Here is a 25,618-nt window from a genome sequence, read left to right on the forward strand (position 1 = left end):
AAACAAAAAAAACTTGCAGCCAAAGAACATATTTTAAAAAGCTCAACACCACTGATCATTAGAGAAATGCAAATGAAAACCACAAAAGACAACATCTCACACCAGTCAGAAAGTGTTTTATTAAAAAGTCAGAAAGTAGCATATGTTGGCCTGGCTGTGGAGAAGAGGGCTCACTTTTACACTGTTGGTGTAATTTAGTTTGGTGGGAGTATAATTTAGTTTGATCATTGTAAGAAGCAGTGTGGTAACTTCTCAAAGAGCCAAAAGCAGATTGCTATTTGACCCAGCAATCCCATTACTAGGTATATAGTCAAAGAAATATAATTGATGTATTAGAAAGACACATGCCCACATATGCTCATTGCAGTAAATGTGGTACATATACACCATGGAATTCTATGCAGTCATAAAAAAGAATGAGAACATGTCCTTTGCAGTAACATGGATGGAGCTAGAGGCCATTATTCTATGCAAACTAATACAGGAACAGAAAACCAGAAAACAGAAATACTGCATGTTCTCACTTATAAGTGGGAGCTAAATGATGAAAACACATGGACACAAAGACAGGAACAATCAGACAGTGAGGCCAACCAGAAGGTGGAGGGTGAGAGGAGGGAGAGGATCAGAAAAAAGTAGTTGTTAGGTACTTCGCTTAGTACACAGGTGATGAAACAATCTGTGTATCAAACTCCCATGACATAATTTTATATATATAACAAATGTACACATATACCCCTAAACCTAAAAGTTTTTTTAAAAAGAAAAATATTGTATGTTACAAAAGGTAAGCATTTTCCTTTATTAATACTTTATAATTTTCAGTGTACATATTTTCCTGTTTGATTAAATATATTTCAAAGTATTTATTCTTATATAAATATGATTTTTTAAATTTCCTTTCAGATAATCTATTTTTAGCCTATACAAATGGCACTTATTTTTATTTAGAGCAACTTTACTAAATTCATGTATTAATTGTAGCATTTTTTGGTTGTCATTGAGACTTTTAGACTTTTCTGCATATACACCTATATGTCAACTGTAAACAGAGATAATTTTACTGTTTCATGTCCAGCTTGAATGCCTTTTATTGCTTTTCTTTGTATAATTGCTCTTCTAGGACTTTCAGTGCTATTTTGAGTAGAAGTGGCAAGAGCAGGAAATCTTGTCTTGTACAGGATTTTAGAGGAGAGGCTTTTGGGTTTTCCCCATTGATTATTGTGTTATCAGTGGGCTTTTCTTATATGGCTATTATTGTGTTGAGACAGATTTTCTCTCTATCTATTGTATTGAGAGTTTTTAAAATTAGAAATAGGTATTAAATTTGTCAAATGTTTTTCCAGAATTTATTGAGATGATCATATGGCTTTTGTGTTTCATTCTGTTTATGTTGTGTATCACATTGAATGACTTATGTATGTTCAACCATCCTTGCACCTGAGGGATAAGTCCTAGTTGGTCATTGGGTACAATTTTTTCAATGTATTGTTCTCATTTTGTTTGCTTGTATTTTATTGAGGATTTCTGCATCTACATTCATCAAGGTTACTGGCCTGTAGTTTACTTTTCTTGTGGATGTCTTTGGTTATCAGTTCAACGTTGGCTATGTGAAATGAGTTTGTAAGTGTTCCATCGTCTAGATTTTCAAAGAGTTAAAGAAAGATTCTTATTAATTCTTTGAATGTTTGGTGGAATTCTCCCACAAAGCCATGCAGTGCTGGACTGTCCTTTCTATTTCTTCTTCAATCTTGGTAGGATGTATGTTTCTAGAATTTATCTATTACTTCACATCTATCTAATTTGTTTGTGTATATTTATTCATAGCAGTCCCTTAAGGGCTCTTTTTATTTCTGAGACATCTGTTGTAATATCTCCTCTTTCATTTACAGTTTTATTTATTTCAGGCTTCTTTTTCTCTTTGGTTACTCTAGGAAAGGATGTGTCAAGTTTTATTTGTCTTTTTCAAAAACCAACTCAGTTTTCTTGACTTGAAATAGCTTTTTTATCCTTGTTAAAATTTATTTTTAGCTTTCATTAGCATTATTTCCTTCTTTCTGATAATATTTGGGTTAGTATTTTTTTCTTTCTTTGGCTAGTTACTTTTTAGGTTGTTTATTTGAGATGCTTCTTTTTATTTCCTTCCTCGGGAACATTTAATAGGTATTCACAAAAAGAAACCATGTCTTGGGTGGCTGTGAGACAAGATGATGGATCCTCATGCCATTAACCCCCAGAATCCAGGGCTCATATACCATAGGTAAGAAGAATTGAAGTAATTTGGTCAGAATTTACTGTAAGTGTGTGCTCTTAACAGTAGTAGAGTAAAAATCTTAGAGGCATTCCCAGAACCAAGGTTAATGAAAAGCCAACATGTTGGATTAGCATTCAAGACAGAATTGGTTTAGCCTGTACACTTCACCTCTCTGACCCAGATCTTACAATTTCACATTCTCTCTTCTTTCAAGATGGTCCCTGAGCCTAGAGAGAGGATGTTTGATATTGCACAGCTTTAGCAGGAGTGCATTGGCAATGGAAAACAGATTTGGCCCAGTTGCTATAATGTTCCTTCTAAGAAATGCTTTTGCTACATCTCACAACTGTTGGTATGTTTTGTTTGCACTTTTGTCAGGAGATAGCTTTTAATTTCTTAAATTTCATCTTGGACCCAATGATTGTTCAAGAGTGTATTGTTTAGTTGCCATGTATTTGTGAATTTTCTTGTTTCTTTACTGTTAACTGATTCACACTTTCACTCTATTGTAACCTGAAAAGATACTTGATACAGTTTCCATCATCTTAAAGTTGTTGAGTTGTTTCGTTATCTAATAGGTGATCTATTGTGAATAATGTTCCATATGTGCTTGAAAATAATGTATAATCTTCTATTGTTGGGTAGACAGTTCTGCAGATGTCTGTTAGTTTCATTTGGTCTCTCCTATTATTCAAGTAAGCTGTTTTCCATTGATTCCTCTGTGGCGGTTCTGTCCATTATTAAAAGTGGAATATTAAAATCTTCTAATATTATTGTGCTGCTATAAACTTCTCTTCAGTTCTGTATTTGCTTTATATATTTAGATCTGATATTGAGTGCACATACATTTACAATAGTTATATCTTTCTGTTGAATTGACCTTTTTATCATTATATAATGACCTTCTTTGCCCCTAGCGACAGTTTTTGATATAAAGTCTATTTTGTCTAATGTAAGTATAGCCATTCTGCTTTTTTTCATTACCATTTGTATAAAACATACATTTTTTTTCCATTTCATCATGTTTAACTATGTGTGTCCTTAAATAGTTGGTGCCAAGTTTTTATTCTTTCAGCCAGTTAATATCATGTGATTGGGCAGTTTAATCCTTTTACATTTAAAGTAACTATTGATAGAGAAGGATTTACTATCGAAATTTTACTGACTGCTTTCTGTTTTTCTTGTTTCTTTACTTTTTTTCTTTCTTGATATCTTATTTTGTGTTTTTTTTTATTATTGTTGTTGTTTGATAGGTGTTAATTCCTTTCTCCTTTTCTTTTATAACTACTTTTTTACCTACTATAGGTAGTAGATTTTCTAACTACTATAGGTATTTTCTGTGTGATTGACATGAGTCGTATAAATATATTATAGTTATAACAATCTAAAACAGATAACTTCTCTTCCATACAAAAACTTCACATTTTTATCTTGCTCCAACTATAGATTACTGATAGCAGAATTTACATATCTTAATATTGTGTATCTATTAATGCAATTTTAGTTATAGCTATATTTAATATTTTTTAAAATTTTAGACTAGAATTAAAAGTGATTACCTACCACAACTACAATAATATAGTATTTTTTATTTGCCTCTATAAATTTACCATTACCAATGAGTTTTATATTTTTGTATGCTCTTATATTGTTCTTTAGCATCCTTTGATTTCAACTTAAAGTACTCCCTTTAGCATTTCTTATGTGACAAGTCTAGTGGCAATAAATGCCCTCATCTTTTGTTCATTTTTATTTTGTCTTAAGTTTCGAAGGATAATTTTCTGGGTGTACTATTTTGGTTGGCAGTTGTATGTTTTTTGTTTTTGTTTTTGTTTTTTTCCTGCATTTTAAATATATCATCCAACTCCCTTCTGGCCTGCAAAGTTTCTGCTGAAAATCCACCAATGATCTTAAGAGGGTTCCCTAATATATAACAAGTTGCTTTTCTTTTGCTGCTTTCAAAATTCCTTGTTTTTTACTTGTCCCAATTTGATGATGTTGTGTCTTGGTATGGATCTATTTGGGCTCATCTGATTTGATGCCTTTTTGGCTTTTGGGGACTAGATGTTTATTTCCTTCCTCAAATTTGGGAAGTTTTTGTTATTAAAAAAAAAAAAATTATCCTTTTCATTTTTCTTTTTTTCTAGACAATCTAGGACATGAAGACAAGTTTTTGGTTTTTTGTTTGTTTGTTTGTTTTTGTTTTTAAACAAGCTTTTTGCCCTTTTATATTTATCTTCTCCTTGCAATATTTTCATAATTCTTATATTGGTCCACTTGATGATTTCCCATAGAGTTTTAAGCTATCTTGACTCTGTTTCCTTTTCTATTGCTTTTTTTTTTTGCTTTTTGCTTTTTGCTACTCTGAATGACTTCTAGTGAACCTTTTTTGTTTTGTTGATGTTTACTGATCCTTTCTTTTTTAAAATAAATAAAACTTGTATTTTAAGTTCAAGGGTACATGTGCTGGTTTTACACTACTGTTCTGAACTTTGTAAACATCTTTTTGACCATACTTTAAATTACTTATTGTGAAAATTATATACCTCTAACATATTAGGTTGATTTCTGGGGATTTATTGGATCTTTTATCTGGAACATATTTCTCTATTTCTTCATTTTCCTTTACTGAATCTGCTGGTGTCTGCAGATTATCTAAAATAGTCACTTCTTTCCATCTTCATAGACTGGTATCATATATAGGAAGACCTTCACAATTTAGCCCTGCCAGAAATTCTGGGTACCTCTTAAACTTTTGTGATTTTCACAAATTCAATCATTTTTTTTTTTTTTTCTAAGTGATCTCTGGCTGTCCAGAGTATGCCAAGTCTCATCATTGCCCTGAAACAGGTGAGATACTGATATTTTTTAGTAGTAGCCATAAATGCTGGAACACTAACTGTATTTTCCAATTTCTTCTCTCCTCAGCGAAAAGTTGGGTGTATAACCTGCTCATGCTGAACTGAGCTGCGGAGAAGAACTATGGCAAATCTTTGCAAACTCATTTAAACCACACACTTTTTCAAACTGTTGCTTTGATCTCTGTAGCCTCCATGGGACTAGTGGATGCTGGTCTCCATTAGTTCTCAGAGACATGACAGTTGGAAGCTAGTTCCTCAGGTAGCAGCTTGAAAAGTTGAAAGGATAGATATGTAGATCAGTTCCTTCCAGAGTGAAGCTAGAGACTTGCTTTTATCCCTGGAGTGAGCAAGTGGGAGAATTTGTGGAAACATCCACACGCCTGTTTAAAATGGCTGCCTTGTTTTCTATAGCCCACAGGTAAATAGTGAATGACACTTGTTTAAAATGGCTGCCTTGTTTTCTATAGCTCACAGGCAAATAGTGAATGACAACCCCAATAGCTCTCATAGACACTGAGTTAGAAGCCAGACCTCAGGTAGGAGCTACAAGACTTAGAGTGCTAGATTTGTAGCCTAACTTCTTTCATGGAGAATCTAGGAACTGGGCTTTATTGTTGTAGCTAGTCGATGAATGGGGAGGTGGAGTGGAGGAGACATGGGAAGAACTCATATGTTTGGGCATTTTTTCTCAATGTAGCTTAGTTTGTCTGTAGTAGCTGGCCACAGTAGTGATGATTCTATTTCCTGAGAGGTGAGAATTGCTGCCAAAGAATGTCTGCCATGGATGAGAATGCAAAGAAAGGAAACTAAGAACTCTAAAAGCAACTACTAGAAACCCTTCACAGAGGACAAGAATCATCTTCAATTTTGAGATATATGAAAATAATTACAACTCCTTTGAGCAGCCTTCACATACTGTCCAAAGATGCATCTCTAGTTTGTGTCCTTCTTGCTATCAGAAAGAGAGAAGGAAACTAAATAAAACAAAATAAAAATGTTAAAATTGTGTGCTGTCTTGGACATGGAAACAATGGGTCAGGATCAAGATTGCGGAAAGATGCCAGTTTGTATGTAGGCTAGAAAAATTAGTATTGTCCTCAACTGGAATGAGCAACCAAAAGCCTAAGTGTATGTGTCTGTAGGCTGAAAGGTTTTCAGAAATCATAAAACAAAGTAAGTCAAGCTACACTTGTTTGGAAGCATGTGGCATAGAACACGGATTAATTGTTTAAAGGATGGCCCAAACTTAAGGCCAAGTCATACCAAACCCATCAGAAACCAAAAGTATGGCAGAATTCCTAACAGAAGGATGAGAGAGGAACAGGTATATGCAAGAACAGCCTTATGAAGCTCTTTCTGCTGTTTCACAGTCTGACTATTATAAAGCTTTTTAATGAAGAATTCCCTAGAGTCATAAAACTAAGGCTAAATGGTGAGTGGCTGCAAATATATATACAAATATAGTGATTTTTTTGATAATATATACTAATTTCAGGTGGCTAGATTTATTAATATAAGTAATAAAGGTCGTTTAGTTGTCAAAGTAACTTATACTTAATATTTGTTGTAATTTTAAAAAATTAAAATAATGCTAAAAATTATTTGTGAAAATGAGTTGCTTTATATGTTTACATTTAATAGCATAACACTTTTAACATAAAGAAAATAATACAATAATTCAATATATCTGCATTAGTCAAAAGATAATTATAAGATTTAAAATGAATTTATGTGCCATAAATGTGGTAAACAATAATGTGATATAAAATCTTCTAAATTTAATACTATTCTTGGTAGAAGATCCTGGGGCAAAAATATGATTTTCTCCATATTTCTGCCCACTACCCAATATATAACATTTGGCATTACTAAATATGGAAAAATATTCAAGAATGGCAGAAGTAGAATAGAAAGAAGAGAAGGAAAGGTTTACAGGAAATCCAGGTTCCTGCCCTGAGAGACCTTTCAATTCCTGGCATGTGTTTATGTTTTGAACATTATGCAAATTTGTCTGCATGCCAAATTTATTCTTGTTTCAAGTTAAGAGTAGAAATTAACCCATAGTCCTTACCATTAGAATTGCCTTAGCATAACAATTCAATCAGTAAGAAAATATAATAGACTAGAGGATAATGGAGATTTTACAATTTACATTATTTTAATATATTTATTAGAATTAATATTAGATTGCTTGATAAATCAATGGTAACTTTAAGGTTTCTACTGTTTACTACAAAGAATTTTTACAGATATATGAAGAATGTTGGTAAGGAAGCGATGTGATGCCATGAGGCCTACTATGAGCAAGACACTGTTAATCAGGCTATTAGGTTGATCCAAAAGTAATCACGGTTTTTGCCTTTGAAAGTAATGTAAAAAACTGCGATTACTTTTGCACCAACCTAATACTTCTGCACTTTGGAAAGGCTTTGCCTACATCATTTTGGTCATTGTGAGAAGACTTGCACACATAAGGAATTTTTCAAAATAATATTTTAACTTGAAATACTTCTCTTTGACAAATACAGTAAAAGTGATAGAGCTAAAAAGAGGACTCGGCATAGCCCTCAGGGGATTTCAGAGCAAAAAGAAATCTGAGGGGATTTGTATGCAAACACTTAGCTCAATATTAAAGGAGAGGCTGGGTGTGGTGGCTCACAACTGTAATCCCAGCACTGCGGGAGGCGGAGGTGGCCGGATTGTTTGAGCCCAGGAGATTAGGAGCAGGATGGGCAACATAACAAAACCTTGTCTCTACCAAAAAAAAAAAAAGCAGACATGTTGGGGTACACCTATAGTCCAGCCACTTGGAGAGGCTGATGTGGGAGAAACGCTTCAACTCGGAAGTCTGAGACCCACCTGGGTAGTTTGGTGAAACCTCGTCTCTACAAAAAATAATAATAATCTGGGTGGGGTGACACATGCCTACAGTTCCTGCTACTCCAGAGGCTGAGGTGGGAGGACAGATTGAGCCCAGGAGATCTAGGGTGCAGTGATCCGTGATCCTGCCACTTCACTCCAGCCTGGATGACAGAGACCCTCTCTTAAGAAAATAAAAAATACAAATAGGAGAAAGTCATCAAACAAAATGATGTGACTTAGTTGGTAATATTCTTCAAGAAGTCATGATTTAGGTTCTCTTACAAATCCAACTTTCACACTGAAATAAATTAAGGGTGTCTTGACTTGTTTGGTGTAGTTTAGTCAAATACAGCCATTTGTTTTCCATAACTACTATATTACTCTCCATTAAAAAAAAAAAAAAAGAAGAGGAAATGAGGGGGAAAAAAAAAAAAAAATCAGTCCCTAGCTAGAAATTTTAAAAGTCAGTAACATTTAGGAAATGAAAATATATTTTGAACTAGTATAATCATACCCAAATTTTTAGACTCTGTACTCAATCTATAAGATGTATGTGAGCAAAATGTTAGAATCAATATGAACGGTAATCATGTACTACAAGCCCATGAATAATGTTTCCCCGAAAGGTACAATAAAAAATTATTCAATGTGAAACAAAACATTGACTGCGACAATTATTAAAACTTTGACTACTGAATTCTCAGTATACTCAATATTATGAAGACATTTGGAAAATATAAATGAGCACTACTGTGTTTGTTCATTTTTTAAAAATGAAAATTTTTGGTAATATCTGACCTGAAGGCAGATATTCATTATAATAGTCAAACATCATAAGTACATTTCAAATGTTATGTATTCTACATAAATTACTCAGGATAAAACAACAAGTGTGCTCATAAACTTGCACACAAGCAGGGGAATGTTTCCTAGGAAAAAATTGTGTTAAAGATACTCTACTCCAATGTCTCAGGAAAAGGCATTTGTAGTATATTGCTCCATTACCTATGCTTCATAAAAAATGCAGCTATCTAATTTAATTTAGCTCTGAATAGATTTCTTAGCAGCATAATTTATGTTTCGAGAATATCTCTTAAGAATCATAGCTTGCAATCTATGGTGGTTCAATGAAGAATAATCTGTAAACAAAATCTCCATCTATCAACAAAGGCCATTAAAGACCATAAAATAACCCATCCTTGACTGATTAATGCTGCTACTGAAAGGGATTTCAGGCTATTAACATCCAGAAAATATACTGCCACTGTGGTTGCATTTATTATAAATCACATAGTTATATGTACTGGTATAAAGCAGTGTTTTCTTAACCACCTCCCTCTCTCAAATTAATTTAATAACAAAGACACTTTGAAGAACACTAAATATCTATAGAAAGCAAATAATTCTATTTTTTTTCCTAGAGGAAAGGTATGTGAAGGCAGGGCTATTTATAATATATTAGATAGCTAAATATTGGTTTAACACTTTTTATATGCAGTTCAATTATGTTCATATATTTATGTCATTAAAATAGTTTCTCTAATGTAAAATAAAACATTCATTTGTATTTCTTTATACTTTTATTAACAATACTGATGGTTTTTCATGGGCAAGATAGCCATCAAAAATTGTTAGTTGTTACCTTTATGTTCATCCTATTCCATCAATTTGGTTGTCACTAACTCTTCCTCTTAGGGGATGTGAATATAGCTGCTGAGCTAATAACCTTAGAAGGTTTTGTTTACTGGGGCAGATCCTGATTTTTTCAAATATAGTATTTCACCTCAGAAATACTATATATTAGCTCTTATGCCTTACAAAACTACTGGCTTGGATTTGTCCAATGATTTTAACCCTTGATCTTGCCTTTAACACTCTCGGAATCTCAAAAATATTTTCTTATATTGTTTAGTACAAGGCACTGTCTAAATAGTTTAGCCACATTATCTCATGAGGCCAATCCCATGAGATAGGTATGTTTTAACCATTACACCAATCCCATGAGATAGGTATGTTTTAACCATTTTATAACATAAACAAAACTCAGTTTCAAGAGGTTAACTAATATTTCCAAGATCACATAGCTAGTTTATGGCAGAGTAGGATTCGAACCCAAGACTGTGTTGATTCAAAAATCTATACAGTTAAATGTATACTTGTCCTTCCGTAATACCTGAGGCTAGGCAAAACAATCCCTGGCTTTTCTCTCCTGCTTTCTATGAATATTCTGTCTTAGACTACTTAGTCATTATATATTTATGTCTTCTAAGTAGTGTTCTGTTTTCCTGTACTATTGGGTTTCTATAATAATAAAAATAATAATAACAGGAGAGTAGAAGAAAAAGAGCAGATCGGGGAGAAGACATTCTGACGATAAGTTGGTTTAAAGAGAATGAGTTAATGGATCAGCTTCTGTGTCTGGAGTCAACAAATGACAAAGAAATGAAAAAGGTGTACCATGGAACAATGCATCTGCTGGTAGTACTTGATAAATGCATACAAAATTCAAAATTCAAGTTTTTATTTTGTTTTGTTTCATTTTGTTGCTATATATATATTTTTTGTCAGTGTTATTTGCTTCTTATACTAGTAACATTCCTCCAGCACAGAACAACATAGGTCTATGACTTCTGTATATCTTTGCAAATATTTCATTAAAATATCTAAATGTCTTCAATACCACAAATGAAAGACATGGGTGAACACAATATAGTACACAAAATTCAAAAGGAAATAAACACAGTTTAGCATTTTTTTTCTTACAATTGAAAACATTTTAAAAACTGTTGAATATTTGTAATTCTCTATGCTAACTGCCTTTTTCTTGCCAAGTTATGTGTCTTTAAACACTATGGAGTCTCCTTGCAAAGTTTAACAGATAAGCAATGATATGTATCAGTAATATTGATTTTTTAAAATACCTCCCTGATAATTTAAGTGGATGGAATTAGAATAATTAAAACAGAAATGAAGGACAAAGAAGCACTTATTCTCAATATCATCACCTCTGATTACTTTAGAATTCTGTTAGCATGTGCTGTAAAAATCCTCCTTAAAATAAATATCCCCACTAGAAGCTTAAGTTTATTCATATCTAGGGAGAATTGTTTTGTTCGGATAATTAGATCAACAGTTGACTCTATAAGCTGAGATAATGACCCACGAGCCAACAGGAACCACCCATGTTAAGGAGAACAGAATTCAAAGAGTCTGGTCCCTTTTGCACAGTGACAGAACATATGAGGCAGCTACATATCTAGAGAGATAAGAAGATAAGTATAGGAGAGCAACTAAATCAAGATGTAATTACTCTGCATTTAATCAAGGCACCTTAGGGTCCAGACCTTTTATCCAAAACAGATCTGTAAACAGCCTACTAAAACCAGCATCATCAACTTTCTGGCTTTCTGGCTTTCTCATCTGTCTAAGTCAGTCTTCCTGGTTTTGTCATATTCCTACTTGTTTTGTCTTCAAAACTTTCTCCAACTAGGAAAATGAGAGAACAAAGAAAAATGACAAAAAAAAAAAAAAAACAAATTGTATGGTTTTATGAATGATTAATATCTCCTCTTTCATGTTGTTCCTCTTCTAAAGTGTTCTACTGTTCAAAGAGTATAGAGTAAATAAATAGAAAACCAAACACAACACTAAAGTTAATAAATAATAAGGTCTATCTCATTTGTTACATTTCATTTCTTAAGGTGTATGTGTCTTTGAACCTTCTGGTTAATTTTACAAAATAGTTCTAGTGGCTTTGGCAGAGTGGTAGCAGAGCACATCACTTTTAAAACAGAGTTGAATAATTGTATCACCCCAAAAGTAAAAGAGGCTAACAATAACATGAAATGAACAAATGAAATAAAATCAGAAATTCTCAACTTAACAAAACTTCCTTTCTTGTGAACACCTTTTGTGCATAGTGAAATAAGGGACACATTTCTAAAGCTCTGTATACATATATTTATTAAAATAAATTGAGTTAACAATTGGCATTACGCAGAGTGGCATGAAAAGATTCAGTATCTTAACCTCAGCTATTCACTAACATAAAATGGTCACCAACATAAAATCTTTTTTCTTTGAATTGTTAAACTGAAATAAGTGTTTTGTTTTGTTTTGTTTTGTTTTTTTCCTCTAAACACAATTATTAATTTTTAACTTTCTAGGTAAATGTTGGATTTAGGTGGGCTGGAGGCATAAATGTCACTTTCTTAGATATATAACCAGCAAAGTCAAGATGGCAATCTTGACAGAAAATCATAATCTAAAACTTTGAAAAACAAATCACAGAATATATTGTGTGTGGTTCTTTTTACGTTCTAAACTATGTTATAAAAATTTTGCCTCGACTTACTTATATAAGAAAAATAAAACAGGTTGCAGAAGTAGAATTTAATATTATGTCTTGTGTGACCTAACAGTTGGGTAACAATTATACTAAAATGGGACATAATTTATTAATTTACACAGTATAAAACCTATTGGAATAGATTCTGTAAGGTCCAAGCAAGTTTCTTATTGTCACTGGGCAGATTTACTTTGCAATGTCCATCTTAATATTTATGTTTTTAATATTTTTAAAACAAATTTTAAGGCCATAGCATGAATAGATGAATACATAAGATAATAAATGAAACTCTAGCTCTTTGTAATTTAAAAGTGGGCAGGATAAAGAGGCAGAGTAGCACGGTATAATTTTACATTTTAACTTAAGTAGATGGCAATATTTGGGAAAACTAAGGAAATATGGAGGGTTAGACAAAAATACTGATTTAGGGCTAGAAATAATATTTATATTTTGCAATGCCCATCTTAGAGAAACATGGCATTGCTATGTTTTTAAAGCACGCTTCAGAAAGTGAAAGACTTCACTTTAGAAAGTACAATTTAGAAGGACTTCACTTTCTAAAGTATGCCTTAGAAATCTAGCAATGCTATGTTTTTCTAAAATGAAGAGAAAGAAAGTTTATCACTCTCAAACAGCAAGGCTTAAAATTTGTAGAGAATGTGAATGAGGAAAAAGAAAGACTATTGTTTGGGAAGTTCAATGAATCATGTTTGCTGAGTCATTGAGTTATTAAATTCAGCAAATATCATTCACTTTGTGGCATAAGTAACAGTGAAACATGTGCCATCACAATCTCAAGATGAAATATTAAAAATTTCAGTCTCTCTCTTTGTCTCTCTCTCCCTCTCTCTCTCACATACACACACACACACACACACACTCACACACTCACACACATAGACATATGCACAAGGTAATTGAGGCTAGGGAGGTGAGAGAAATGCAGAGTAGGGTCTCTGACAAATGTGGTGAAGGATCTCTGTGTATATAATGCTTTTTTGAACAATCTGAAGATAGTTAAGCAAATTCATGATAATTTTAACATTTCAGCAGATTAACTAGTATTAAAACGGGAAAAGATTGGCAGAAGCTTTATTCTAATCATGTACCAGAACAACAACAACAACAAAAACACGCAAAAAATCAAAGTGGCAAATGGTTTCATTGATTATTGTGAACTATCCTGCACACATGAAAAAACAACAATCCAAATTTGTTAGCTCCTTAACCTTGGATGAATTTTCATGAGTATTTTATGAATGAATGCTACAATGGCAGGAGACAAGGAACTCCAAGACCACTTCCAAATTTAAAAGTATATAATTTTCCATTGAAGAATTACTTTATTATTTATTTTCTTAATAAAGATAACTTTCTTAATAAAACTAACGCAATATAAAGACGAAGTGAATATAAAATCATTAGCAAGAGAATTAGTAAACAATGCATAGCAACATACATGCATATAAATATATATACACATATATGCATATATACTAGACCTATATGTATATAATTGTAATTATATATTAGTATAACAATGAAAATCCTAAAATATCTCAAATGTGGAAATAAAAATGCTGAGCCAACACTAGCCTAGAGGGCTGAGAGGCCAGAAGAGATTTTGAGTTTTACCATCTGTCGGATCATTCAAGCATTTCACAACTTCCTGCCAGTATCAAATCTACATTATTTGATTTGTTCCAAGAATATTTAAAATAGATGACAGAGGTGAAAACCGTTGGAAATGCTGAAAGTTTTTGTTCACATTCACTTTAAGGAGTTATTATTAAGGCAACATTGCTCATTAAAGGAATTTTAATGCCTTAAAGATTAAAAGCTTTTGAAAGTCAAGAACTTTATCCCTTTGGAAGTTTTAGCAATTTAAACTTGAATAATTTTCATGACTAAAATAACCACAAAACTATAATTTTATATTACAATTGTTATTTGCACTATCTAACTTAATTATTAAATATTTAAACATAATAAACACTAATGAAGTGCTCTGTCACTACAAATAAGCTTCTGGTCGGGGTGCTATTGTCATTCTACTTTCTTCTTGTACTGTCATTACTTTTTTCATGCTTGTCCACAGAAATCCCCACCAAGAGGCAAAGTCCCATTTGTATACTCCTGTGTGTGGAACAAGGGTTTAGGATCAGTCTGCCATTTCTTTCTGGACTCAAAATACATGAAGACACACAGAGGTGGTTGTATATGGAGATAAGAGTAGCATGTTATTACATATGGAAAAATATATTTGTCTCCAGACAAAATGGTACTCAGGAGGATATCAAAGCATCAAATGGATGTTTTCATTAAAAGAAAATATGTAGCATGAATTGTTAAAAATTTCATTCCATGATGTTACTCCTTAGCTCTATTTTTAACAAAATGTTCCCTTTTGCATAGAGAAAGGAAAATCAAACACTGATCTTCAATGTTAGTAGTTTACAACCTGAAAACATCTTACATTGTATTTTACAGGTTTAATCTAACTTAAAAATAAAATGTTAAATAAAAGACAATTAAACTGAAGACCTCTCATGGAGAAACTTATGAGGATACTAATGTAGACTCTACCTCCTCAAAATCTAACTTCAAAGTGATTTTAAAGAAGCCATCAATTCTCTCCCATGGCAGACTGGGATAACATCTGTTAACAGAGATGAAAAAAAATAAGTAATTTAAAGGAAAGAGGGTTGGTAATTCATTGATTAGGATAAGAGAGGAAATGGTAAGAGAAACAGGTATGGTTTCATAATGACATTGAGATAAGTCTCAAAGGCTGAAGGAAGAATTTAATATAATTATTATATCTAGTGATATTGATGAGAAACACATTGTTTCTCCCTTAGTTTTCCTTTTGTGTATTCTCTTGTAACCGATTGTTCATGTTTTAAGTAAATACTAGGAGTGAGGAATGGTGGGGTGCAGAGCTGTTAAGCAGAGGGATTTGTTCCCACCAAAGGTACTCTAAATTAAATAAGATGTGCTTGCTTTTCAAAGGTGACTTCAAGATAAGTGCCTAGCTTCCACCATCACCACTATATTCCAATTCTAACAAAATTATCATCTTTAATTTTTTACACTGCCGTAGTAGAACAATCATAGTGTGGATTACATTTACATTATTTTTTCTACTTCCTATTTGTATTTTTCAAAAGTTCTTAATCTGTGCTCTAAATCTGGGAGTGGGCTTCTAAGAGTAGGTTCACTGATTGTATTATCCAAGACAAGGGTTGGCAAACTATAGCCCACAGGACAAATCCAGCCCACCACCTGATTTTTGTAAGACTGAAAGGGTAAGAATGGTTTTGACATTTTTTAACAGTTGGGGGAAAAAAGTAAAAAAAAACAGACATTTCTTAACATGGAAAAATTATATAAAATTTAGATGTCCACAATCTTGTTCCCCTTTTAAAGATATATTGTTGATGATTTTAACACTACAATAAGCAGAGTTAAGTTGCTGCAACAGAGACTACCTGGTTCACAAAAGCCCTAAAGATTTACTTTGTTCTTTACAGAAAATGTTTGCTGACCTCAACTCAATAACTTATTTTGTACAAACATAAATTGTTCAGGAAAATAATACTGTGAACCTATAATATGATTGTAGCATAATGGGAAAATTAGGCAAAGATTGATAAAATACCAATCTTATTATTATATGATCACATATCATATAGGAAAAATCTGATACAATGGATTTAGGCTATCAGATGAGAATTTGAGTGATAAAAAGATTCTAATATTTCTAGTCTTATAAATGAAACAGAGCCCAAATGAAGCTTTCAGGGGAAATGATCATGTAAGACAAATTACAAGGGTTGGTTTCTAAAACCGATTCTTTATACTCTTTACTGAAGGTCAAGGATACAGAATATGCCAGTGCACCTTCAGAAAGACGCCTGCATCAGCACGTTTAAATCACTGAATGTTCTCCCCATCTACTTTGTTGTGAAAGCTGAGCAATACATTTTGTCATAGATACCACTGAGAAAGTAAGGCAGAAATTGTTATTAGTAGTATATAACAATCATAATAGGCTAACTTTTACTGTAAAACTCTATTATTTATATGTTTTCTACACACCCTGTAGGATTATCTGTATTTTGCAAGAGAATTGTGATGTGTAAGAGAAACAGAGGCAGTCCATGTTTTCATTGTCATTCTAAGGGACATATTATCCATACAATGCTTCCTTTTTCCCCTTTACTGAAAACCTGTGTATAAAACACTCCACCATGCTTTCCTGAAACATAAAAGAAGATTTATTACTATTCTAATAAACAAGTAAGAATACAAATATACAATCTCCTAATATTCAATGGAGAAAAATATATATTCTTTTTTAGGAGGACACAAAAATAGTAAGCTTAAGTATGTTCTGTTCCCTAAGGTTTACTGAATAGGTGGAGAAAATTATGTTTCATTTAAAATTATATACTTGTAGTTCATTTTAAGTAAGCCCAGTGGACATAAATCTGATTCATTCATAAATGCAAAATTTTGTTGTAATTATTTGCTTAACCAAAGCAATATTCATCAAAAATGAATTAATGTTAGGATTATTTTATTTCAAGTAAATGAACATCTATTGATCAGTGACCTTCCAAACCTCGTGCAACACTAATTACTATTATTAATAAAATACATCCTCTAGTGCATATTAAATGGTTCAATTTATTAAATATGCTGATCTCTGCATACCTCTTCAAGACTATTATTTAGGAAAAGTTTACTTTGCATGAGAAAGAAAAGATGAAACATGCAAACACTAAGTTTACTGAAACTTCACCAAATACAAGCTTCCTTGGAGGCCCTTGTTCTGAATAATCTCACCCTGTTAAAATCAGACATTTTAAGGAGATAACCCAACTTAATTTTTCAAACAATATAAAAAGTCCAAAATCTGTGTAATTCTCTGCCTCTGAATACATAGTCTCTATCCATTTTTCTCATTGTTTTAATCTAAGAGGAAGATTATTTTTTTCTCTTTTTAAAAAGACATTCACTCCTTCAACATTGTTTTTACCTCTAAACTCCTCAGATTTTCTTCTCAAATCCTATTTTTCTCTGCACAATCTCATCCTCCTTTAGCTGGGATCACTCATTAGTGATTAAACAGAGTCACACAGAAAACAACGAATGCTAAAATGTGGGCAGCAAGAAGGAGAAGGGAAGAAATATTTTTCAGGAAAGAAAATTGAACACTATTTGTCAGGGATGTAGTAAAGGGGAAGAAACATTAGAGAAAGGGTGATTGGTTGATAGTGTCAAACGTTGTAAAGAAAGGAAGAAGAGGTACTTTTTAATTAGCAAAATGGATAATCATTTTTAAACTTTGAGTTAGAGTTATTACCGAGGAATGAGAATTTAAGTTCCCTCTGTGGTTTTCTGTGATGATTAAATCACCAGCTTTTCTTACGAGGTAGCTGATATTGGCTGATATAAGTAAGAATGAAAGTCTGTGGGGATGACTGGTGAACATACTTTTATAAACAAAGGGACTGCAAGGGAGTACCATTCCTGTCACAGGAAGAGATACTGTAGTGTCTGAATTTGTGAGGGAGTGTTTTCTATATAGCCACCCAAGGAAATTTATGTGTGTGTGTGTGTGTGCGTGTGTGTGCGTGTCTGTGTGTATGTGTATTGTAAGGGGAAGCCATGAGATATCAGATCTCCTTGGCTTTTCCTATCTCTGACAAGAAACATGGTAGCTCTAGAGAAGTTCAGTGCTGGAGAGAACGTTGACTTTGATAAATACAATAATTGGTGACAAGATTTAAATTTTGTTTTCCATGAGTTCTGGTGATAGGACATTCTGGCTTGTTTTATGTCATTTGTCCTAATCCTCTTAACCTCTTAAACTATTCTACAAACTACTTTAAATATTTCTTCTTATAATTCCAAACCCTTGCTGTCAAACATCAGTGTAACCTGTATATATATTTTTCCCACTACGGTGGGAAAAACCATTAATCCAGTGGCTATTTCCTGTACATTATCTCTCATTTCTGTTCTATTTCTGTTTCCATCAATGTCTTTCACAACCTCCTCTCTCTTTATGATGTATTTCAAAGCAGATTCTTTATTTTCATTGTCCTAAGACCTGCTGCATCTTGCCTACTAATGTCAGATACGTTTTCTTCAAACGTCACACTTCTTTTCAGGTTAGTTCTTCGATTGAATGCCTATGTGATTCTCATTACCTCCAAATAAAATCCAATCCAATCAACTTAATTATTCACAGTTTTGTTCAATTGATTTTACTTTCCCTGCCTGACTTTCTATTAGTCTATTCTATTCAAGGTAGGCTAGTTTCTACCATTGTGTTGACTTCTTGCCCTGAAATAACTACTTACAGCCTTACTCATCAAAACAAAGGACATCAATTAATGAAGTAAAACTCTTGTCCTAGGTTGTCTATTGGTCTTCTCTGATCTTTTGGTGGCAGAAGCTCTGCATACGTCCATCTTGCCTAGACAGTATTGTGCAAATTAACACAACCAAAAAAAAAAAAAAAAAAGACAAATTATTGTTCCTTTTATATATTTTAAAAGTACTATTATAAATAATAAAATACATTTTTATGTGACTTTTTTACATAATAGTATCTACTTCATAACATGTAAGGATTAAGTGGATTTTTATAAATAACATGCATAGAACCATGCTGAGAAAAATATGAATGTTCTAACATTGTTACTGATTGTTATTGTTATTTTATTGCTATTCTTTAATTGGTAGAGACAAATGTTGACTGAACTATTTCTTTGGCGAGAAATAAACAATGCTATATTTTGAGATCTTCAAGCCCAGTCTCTTCTGGCTTGAAACACTAAGCTATATAAATTGACCCTCATTAGTTAAAATGTAAACCACATTAAAAATTTATTTTCTTAATCAAGATGAAGCTAAGATATTTGGTTTCCAAACCATTAAAATTTTTATGAACAATTCTCTAACAGCATTTACCTCTGGTATAGTTGACTACTAGTTATGCACTGATAAATATTACTAGGCTCCATTAACTACTTGCTTTGATCTGTGTTGTCACGAACAGGAAGGTATGGAAACTGTTGATGGTTTATACATTGACTATACAAAATCCTACATTTTAAAATAAAATCATGTGAAATTAATTTATCAAGATTAATTGTAGTGATTATAAGGAAAGAATAGAGAGTACCTGTTTGACACACTAAAAAATCGTTTCAAGAACCAAAGAAAATCATGGGTTTAGATTATAAAGTCATAGGGTGATAAGGAAATTTTTGCTCATGTGGAAATATGTTAACCAATTTTATAATATTGTTTCTCCATTGAAGTATTTACACATGTGTTTGGCTACTTAAAATAGGGTAAATTAATGCTCTAAATGAAATTTGGCATATAACATCTCTTAAGTTTGGGGTTTACAGTGCAGGGACAAACAGAAGAGGGAAGCGTGATGAAAATATTTAGAACCATTTGTCTAGCATTTAAAAGAATTAGTAGCAAACATATTACAAAATATAAAACTACTGATTGCCTTGAATTTGTTACCTGATCCCAAGTTATGAACATTAAAAGTGTCATAAAGAAACAAAGTCAGACACTTGTTAAAAATAGCAAGATGGATCTTAGTAAGATACTGCAGTAGGGAAGAGAGACTTCAGTGTAAACTAGGTTCATCTCTGATGAAACAAAAGGCAGGAGGCTGTTTAAATGCTGGAATATGCTAAAGTAGGGGTTCCCAATCCCTGGGCCAAGGACCAGTATGGGTCTGTGGCCTGTTAGGGACTGGGCTGCATAGCAGGAGGTGAATGGTGAGTGAACAAGTAAGTTACAATTTGTCTGTATTTACAGTGGTTCCCCATCACAGGTATTACTGCCTGAGCTCTGCCTCCTGTCAGATAAGCCACAGAATTAGATTCTCATGGGAGTGCAAACCCTACTGTGAACTGTGCATATGAGAGGTCTAGGTTGCATGCTCCTAATGAGCATCTAATGCCTGATGATCTGTCAGTGTTCCCATCATCCCCAGATGGGAGCTTGCAGGAAAACAATCTCAGGGCTCCCACTGATACTACATTATGGTGAGTTGTATAATTATTTCATTACATATTACAATATAATAATAAAGTACACAATACATGTAATGCCCTTGAATTGTCCTAAAACCATCCCCCCACCCCACTGGGTCCATAGAAAAATTGTCTTCAGTGAAACTCGTTCCTGGTGCCAAAAAGACAGGGGACCACTGTACTAAAGCAAAAGTACCAGAGCACTTTGAGGTAGATGGTCAATGTGATTAGGCCAGTTGTATCTGCTAACTGGCACTTACAGAAATAAAGTTCCTACTTTACCACAGAGACTGGGAAATAGAGGCCCCATCTTTCTCAATGATTACATTTCAAAAGGAGGTCTCCCAGGTCCTTGAGAAGGACATTCTTGAGTTGCAGATACAGTTCATAACGACCAGGAAAGGACTTACAATGACAAGTTTCCTAAAGTAAATTCTCTAAGAAAAGGGAAGTCTGGGACCCATAGCCAATAATATGGTTTGGCTCTGTGTCCCCACCCAAATCTCATCTTGTACCTCCCATAATTCCCATGTGTCATGGGAGGGACCCAGTGGGAGATGATTGAATTATGATGGGGGGACTTTCCCTGCTGTTCTCATGATACTGAATAGGTCTCATGAGATCTGATGGTTTTAAGAACAGGAGTCTGCCTGCACTAGCTCTCTCTTTGCCTGCTGCCATCCACATAAGATGTGACTTGCTCCTCCTTGCCTTCCACCATGATTGTGAGGCTTCCCCAGCCACAGGGAATTGTGAGTTCTCTACTAAACTTTTTTCCTTTGTAAATTGCCCACTCTCAGGTATGTCTTTATCAGCAGCGTGAAAACAGACTAATACAGTAAATTGGTACCAGTAGAGTGAGGGTTTGCTGTAAAGATACCTGAAAATGTGAAAGCAACTTTGGAACTGGCTAACAGGCAGAGTTTGGAATAGTTTAGAGGGCTCAGAAGAAGAGAGGAATATGTGGGAAATTTTGGAACTCCCTAGAGACTTGTTGAATGGCTTTGACAAAAATGCTGATAGTGATATGAACAACCAGGTCCAGGCTGAGGTGGTCTCAGTTGGAGATGAGGAACTTGTTGGAAACTGGAGCAAAGGTGACTTTTGTTATGCTTCAGCAAAGAGACTGGCAGCATTTAGCCCCTGCCCTAGGGATTTGTGGAACTTTCAACTTGAAAGAGATGATTTAGGGTATCTGGCAAAATAAATTTCTAAGCAGTAAAGCATTCAAGAGGTGATTTGGATGCTGTTAAAGGCATTCAGCTTTATAAAGGAGGCAGAACATGGATAGTCAGAAATTTTGCAGCCTAATGATGGGATAGAAAAGAAAATCCCATTTTCCGAAGAGAAATTCAATCAGGCTGCAGAAATTTGCATAAGTAACAGGGAACCTACTATTAATCCCCAACATGATAGAGGAAATGTCTCCAAAGCTTATGAGAGGTCTTCTCAGTAGGCCCTTGCACCACAGGTCTGGAGGACTAGGAGAAAATGGTTTCATGGGTGGAGGTCAGAGTCCCCATGCTGTGCATAGCCAGCCACTCCAGCCATGGGTGAAAGGAGCCAATTTAGAGCTTGAGCCTTGGCTTCACAGGGTGCAGGTCCCAAGCCTTGGCAGCTTCCATGTGGTGTTGAGCCTGTAAGTGTACAGAAGTCAAGAACTGGGTTTTGGGAACCTCTGCCTAGATTTCAGAAAATGTACGCAAATGCTTGGATGTCCAGGCAGAAGTTTGCTGCAGGGTCCTGGCCTTCACAGAGAACCTCTGCTAGGGCAGTGCATAAGGGAAATGTGGGGTTGAAGCCCCTACACAGAGTCTCTATTGGGGCACCACCTAGTGGAGCTGTGAGAAAAGGGCCACCGTCCTCCAGACCCCAGAATGGTAGACCCACTGACAGATTGCACAGTTCACCTGGAAAAGCTGCAGACACTCAATACCAGCCCATGAAAGCACCTGGGAATGAGATTGTACCCCGCAAAGCTACAGAGATGGAGCTTTCCAAGACCATGGGAACCCACCTCTTCCATCAGTATGACCTGGATGTGAGACATGGATTTAAAGGAGATGATTTTGGAGCTTTAAGGTTTGACTGTCCCACTGGATTTCCAACTTACACGGGGCCTGTAGCCCCTTTGTTTTGGCAAATTTCTCCCATTTGGAATGCCTGTATTTTCCCAATGCCAGTACCCCCATTGTATCTAGGAAGTGACTAACTTGCTTTTGATTTTACAGGCTCATAGGCAGAAGGTCCTTGCCTTGTCTAGGATAAGACTCTGGACTGTGAATTTTTGAGTTAATGCTGAAATGAGACTCTGGGGGACCCTTGGGAAGGCATGACTGGTTTTGAAATGTGGAAATATGAGATTTGGGAAGGACCAGGGGTGGAATGATAGGGTGTGGCTCTGTGTCCCCACCCAAATCTCATCTTGAAGCTCCCATAATTCCCACATGTTTTGGGAGGGATGTGGTGGGAGAGGATTGAATCATGGGGGCAGATCTTTCCCATGCTGTTCTCATGATAGTGAATGAGTCTCATGAGATCTGATGGTTTTAAAAATGGGAGTTTGTCTGCACAAACTCTCTCTTTGCCTGCTGCCATCCACATAAGATGTGACTTGCCCCCTCCTTGCCGTCCACCATGATTGTGAGGCTTCCTCAGTCATGTGGAACTGTGAGTTTTCCATTAAACCTCTTTCTTTTGTTAATTGCCCAGTCTCAGTATGTCTTTATCAGCAGTGTGAAAATGGACTGATACAGCCAGGTTTTGGCAGAAACAAACAGTAACTTAATTTTGGCAACATTGATGTTTCTCAGGTAAGCATTTAAGCGGGCTGGGATTGCTAACCTGGGACACAGTCTTGAGCTCTTAAAAAGCTGTGCTAGTGTTTGTTCAAGTCTTTTAGTGTGAGACAGGCACAAAATCATTTATGCTGAGAATCTGCAGTTCTCACAGGCCAACATTAAGGCCCAGTCAATAAAAGGCTTGAGGAGCCTGACTAAGATCTGGTCAAGGAGAGAGTCTTTGCCACAAGAAACTACTAATAATAACTAATATCTCTAAGCTACTATTTGTCACGCACTGAGCTAGTATTTGAAGCATCTTCTTATTTAATTCTCATATTTCCTCTTGAGGAATATACTAGGATTACTCCCTTTATTTGAAATGCGTAACAGGCTAAGTAACTTTTTCATGAATTAATGCTGTCCTCATGTATTTAAACTGTATTTTCATAAGTTAGCACTAGATATAGGAACTGAGGGAACAGGTGTAGAAGTTCCAAGAAACTGAATGTGCGGGCAAAGCAAAGAACGGCTAAACATACAACATCCACTGAGTTACTATGCATGAGAAAGAGCAGGAAGATGTAGGTTTCCTGTTGGCCTTATATTATTCCCACATAAATTACAGATTCACATATTTCCTGATTTTTGGAGGTTTCCGGAGATTTACCAACTTGATCTTTCATGTGAGTTTCTCTTATGCTGTATTTTCAGTGACTTTTCCTCTTACTTTATTGGCTCTAAAATCACTGAAACCCTGTTTACCACAATCTTTTTCTTAAATTTTTTTTTACAGGTCTTTAGTTAAAAGTTACAGGGAAGGAGACAAACCTTAAACTTGATAATACATAAGAAATAATGTTACTAGTATCTTAGAAGTCATGCCAGTAATTTATCCAAATTTAAGCATCAATTGAAATATGGATGCAAAATTATTATGCATGATTAATTACTTTAGGTCTTTCATCAGTTTATGGTAGAGTAACCAAATTGCCCTTGATGCCCCTCATGTGTCAAATACTGTTTTGGGTGCAAAGGATATAGCAATAATATGACATGGTTCTTGAGTCACTTTAGTTATGACTGGAGTTGGTGAGAATGTTAGACTCACATTCATGAGTGGATTTGATAAATACATTGTGGCTGACATGATATCCGCTCTCACCAAGATTTCCATTTCAGTTCTTTGACTTCTCCTTTGCTTTGTTAGGAATGGCCTATATTGGCTACACCAAAAATTTACACTAATTAGTGAGCACTTCTGCTACTTTAAAAGAGAAGCTCAAGTAGGAAGGAATACACACATACACACAATTTTGTAAATATGAGATTCAAAATTCCTAGCAAGCTCATGTCAAAATTATCAAATTTTTGAATTCTCAAAATTGCTAAATTCCTGAGTAATCTTCGTCTAGCTACAGTACTTATTATTCCATCTGAAGCAAGCATATGCTTCAACACACAAAAAAAGTTGAGTGCAAAACTATTAAGTAAAACTCTGAGAAAACATCATTTTTGTACCTGGCAATCAGGCAATTACTTAAAAATGTTAGCTAATATTTGTGAGTGTTACATTTAATTAAACATTAAATAATTTTATAGAAGTATATTTTAAAAAGAAAGAAAGGAAAAATGTAATAAACCAGAATTAAAGAGAAGATATGCAAAATGTTATTTGACAGAATCCAGAAGCACATGAAAAGGTTGATTCACCATGATCAAGAAGGCTATATTCTTGGGAGGCAAAGTCGGTTCAACATATGCAAATCAATAAATTTGATTCACCTCATAAACAAAAGTTAATAACCATATCATTATCTCAATAGACTCAGATAAATCTTTTGATAGAATTCAACATTCCTTTATGATAAAAATCTACAACAAACTAGGCATTTAACATACCTCAAAATGATATGACAAACCTAATGTATGACAAACCTAGAGCAAAATCATACTGAATGGACAAAATCTGGAAGCATACCACTTGGGAACTGGAGCAAGACAATAATGCCCACTTTCACCACTCCTATTCAACATAGTACTGGAAGTCCCAGACAGAGCAATCAGGCAAAAGAAAAAAAAAAAAAAATACAAGGCATCTAAATAGGAAAAAAGGCAGTCAAATTAACTCTCTTGGGTGCTGATATAATTCTATACCTAGAAAACTGTAAAGACTTTTCCAAAAGGACCCTAGAATTGGTTAGCAACTGCAGTAAAGTTTCAGGATCCAAAATACACATAAAAAAATCAGTGGCATTTCTATACTACAATAATGTTCAAGTTGGGAGCCAAATTAAGATCACAAACCCATTTACAATAGCCACAAAAAAATTAAGTAGGAATGCATCCACAAAGGAGATGAAAGATTTCTAGGAGAATTACAAAATGCTGCTGAATGAAATCACAGATGAAACAAATGGGAAAACGTTCCATGC

At 34.3% G+C, this 25,618-nt stretch overlaps 1 protein-coding gene across 4 annotated transcripts in view; it reads right to left on the minus strand.

Annotated features, from left to right (window-relative positions):
• Positions 1–25,618, minus strand: part of PCDH15 (protocadherin related 15) — a 914,927-nt gene that overhangs the window by 848,984 nt on the left and 40,325 nt on the right. The window lies entirely within an intron of this gene.

Source organism: Papio anubis, chromosome 11 (assembly GCF_008728515.1).
Source record: "Papio anubis isolate 15944 chromosome 11, Panubis1.0, whole genome shotgun sequence".
Taxonomy (NCBI): Eukaryota; Metazoa; Chordata; class Mammalia; order Primates; family Cercopithecidae; genus Papio; species Papio anubis.